This window comes from Pundamilia nyererei, unplaced genomic scaffold, assembly GCF_000239375.1.
Source record: "Pundamilia nyererei isolate P.nyererei 1_Seehausen unplaced genomic scaffold, PunNye1.0 scaffold00070, whole genome shotgun sequence".
NCBI classification, from domain to species: domain Eukaryota; kingdom Metazoa; phylum Chordata; class Actinopteri; order Cichliformes; family Cichlidae; genus Pundamilia; species Pundamilia nyererei.
In genome coordinates, this window is record NW_005187471.1 from 2,415,020 (window position 1) to 2,418,785 (window position 3,766).

Genomic DNA, 3,766 nt, shown 5'->3' on the forward strand with positions numbered 1-3,766 from the left:
AACCATCTCAGCCTCGACTCTTTAACGTTGTCTCCAAACTGCTCAAGCTAATGTGCTCATTTCTAGGTTTGTCCGTCCTGCTCATTCCCAGTGAAATAAACTCACAACCTTCACAACCTCTGCTCCTTACATCTCCAGCAAACAAGAAGGGGCTCAGAGCCGATCCCTGATGTAATCCCAGCCACACCTTAAACCCATCTGTCACTCCTACCGCAGGTCTCACTGTCCTCATACATGTCCTACACCACCCTCACATACTTCTCTGCCGCTCCTAACGTTCATGCAATACCACAATATCTGTTTCTGCTTTCTCTAGAGCCACAAAGTCACATTGTAGCTCCTTCTGTGCTCCTCTATACCTTCACATCAGTTAGTCTGGCTTCAACAGATCTCTCCCATAGTTTCATGTTATGACTGATCAGACAAACCAAGTTAAAAAAAAAGAAAAAAGAAAAAAAAAAGGATTTGGGTGGCAATGCCAAAAAAAAAAAAAGCAATGAATGCAAAGTCCAAAGCCATCAAATGGCAGGGCTGCAGGTGAATTTGTGATCAGGCTCAGGTGGGAATGAAACACAGGTGAGACAAATGATGGTGAAGCAGGGTAAGTAAGACAAAGAAATGCAAACAATAATAATAATGCATTAAAAAAAACAAATAAAACAGAAACATGAGCACATACACATACTTAATTTTCAGCTAGATTCACAGATTTTCTCAGTAGCCACACAAGCATATTCTAATTTTCTTTCTTTGAATGATCTGATAAATTTTGTGGGTTTTCAGCACCACTGTGAAGAAAATTATCCTCATCTTAAACCGCTTTTTGAGGGTTTTGAAGTCTAAAGAAACAAAAACATGTCCAATCTCAGTGATCCAATACTCGGATGATCTTAAATTTTTCCTATTATAACAAAGAGATCTCAGTCTTTTTATCTTCCTTATGTGTGGTAATGGTCCAACCACATGGAGGGTACTGAGGGGACAAAGCTCACAGAACAAGCGCTGCCTTGTTGGACACTCACACTCTTACCTCGCTGGCGTCCAGTAGACCAGAGGGACCGGCAAGATCATATAACACTGTCCTGTTTTTCTCATGGAGTTTTGTGGTCTGAGCCAAAACCTCTTCTGTCCACTAGTGTCTGGATTTATTTATTTATGTATTTTTAAAAGAGTTCAAACCAAAAAAAATTATTATGCCTCTTTCCGCATGCTGGATAAGTGACTTTTCATTTATTCTATGATAAGACGTTTAAGAGTTAGAGGAGTACAGACACTTTGTAGATTACCGTTATTATTGTGAGAGAAATTATAGCTGAAAAAATGGAAATGGAACTGATTCATAGAGTGAATTATATGAATTATGGAATTGGGCTACGGGGGTGTGGGAAACAAGATTTTGAAAGTTTCTGTTTGTGGTTGTCTGGAAAAGGTGTGTCGGGTTAAAACTTGCACATCCATTCAGTGAGAGGTAAAAAATTAGCCAGACAGACTTTCATTTCCCTTCCACAGACACAAGTTAAAGTACATTTACTCCGAGACTGTACTTTAACAGTTTTAATTTATTATTCTCCTCAACAACATCTATCTAAAAGCTACTGGTTGCTTATCTAAAGCTAACTACCGGTATGCTGGGATTTATGGGAAGTACGCATGTATCCATAGACAGATGACTGAACAGGCCAGAGGGCTCAAAGAGTCAAATTCCCACTATTCATCTGCAAAACATTAAGCAAAAACAACAAACATAAGACTGGAAACAAATGCAGGAGGCTCACAGAGAGAACCAAACCCAATGCAAATTGTAAATCTGAAGGAACATTTCTACCAAAGCAGAGCAGTTCTGCTCAGCTGTTCTGTGTTTTCACATTAAAAAAGAGGCTTGAAGCCCTGATTCTCTTTGGGAACCTCAAATTAGTAAGACCTTGTGTCTGCAGAGGCATCAGTAGATGTGCTTTATTAAAAAAAAAGGGGGAGGGAAAAGAAATTGTAATATCCATAAACGCCTCATGTAGCTCCACTTAGGAAAATATTAAGATATGAAAGAATTCAAATTCTTTTTAAATATAAATAGAATGAGACAAAGTTAGAGAGGTACAGACAGAAGTGTGACAGAAGAGGATGATCCACTAGTCTGCCTGAAACTGCCATCTTACTTAGTTTTCTGGTGGAGAAAAAAGTAAAAGAGTTTCAAATCAACCACAAAGAGCTCCAACTCAAGCATAATGAGACAGAAACCAACTACAAAAAGACATAAAAATGAAGGCTTCTTTGCAAGAGGCCTTTCATATGACTAGAGCCAGGGGCAACTTGTTTCTTAACTGCTATAATACGATGGTTGACATGGTAATAAAGGCTTAATTAAACCTTGCATATTACCTATTAGTAATATTATAACACATAACACTTTAGTGCATATTTGTCTGGATTTAAGAAGCTAAAAGAAGCTTCTTTCACCTAAGACCTATAGCTGAAAGCCTCACTGTGAGCTTCTCTCTAATGAGCTCTAAATAAACCAGCAATTTTCATCTGCACTGATGATTCACACCCACCACAATGGCAACACAGCAGACTGAACTCCTTGGCATACACTTCCCCCCTTTGTTTCTCCAATGTAGAGAAGTCAGTGTTTCACCAAAGTCTGCAGGATTCTCTTAACAGGGATCATCAAAGTCTGGAGAACTAATAAACTCTGCCAGCCTGAAAAGAAGAATGAAAGAGCCTCTGTAGAAATGTCACAGTACAACATATTGTTATCATACAGAATCCAGCTCTCCTGCTGCAGACATGGCACTTCAGAAGAACACTGCTGGTAAAGTTAAAGCAAGGACAATAGCAAACTATATGGACCAAAGCGAGGTAAATGAACAAGAACAGAAACTACTAAACTGCCATCTGTCTTTGCTTTAGGATGCAGAACAGTACCCCGTTCAGCTTAAAGGGAATCTGCGTATGTGCCCGATAAATCAAACCCAGTATGGCAGCTTCAGTTGAGTGTGCATTCAGCTTTTATCAAGCATCTGCTCTGTGTTCTTCATGTGCAGGATGACCCCGCTGCACTGAAGCGCCTGAGGGGGCGTGTAGCAGGCTGGTACAGTACATCAGGGGAATCCCATCAAACACCTTTCCTCTTTCATTCTCCTTCCAAGAAACATACTACTGCTAAACAGAGCGTGTGCACAAGGGTACTCAAGCTGAAATCACAGCTCTGATGAGAGATACAATACAGGAGTTGTCACTCAAGATAGGAAATGGGAAGCCTCAGGAGAATAAATTAGAGAAAATGTCAGCTGCAGCTTTTACATTCAGAATACCACACTTTTACATTCCTGTCACAATGTCCTGAGGTGCACATTTGTCTGACATAATGCTTACTAGTAGCTCCTGAGGTCAATGTTGGCTTTGAAAATAACTCAAAATGTGTGTGAGAGTGTCACCTGCTGGCAGACTTTGGGGCTTAATATAAAATATGTTCATTTAAAGTTTTTATATTTAGATTTTAAGATGGTTTAACTGGAGTTCACGTTCACTCATTTATTACATTTATTTGGCAGTTACCTGTTACCTTTTCATCCAGGTTTAAGCTGTGATCACTTTTTCATGTATACAAGAATATAGTATATACAGTGGGGCAAAAAAGTATTTAGTCAGCCACCGATTGTGCAAGTCCCCCCACTTAAAATGATGACAGAGGTCAGTAATTTGCACCAGAGGTACACTTCAACTGTGAGAGACAGAATGTGAAAAAAAAATCCATGAATTCACATGG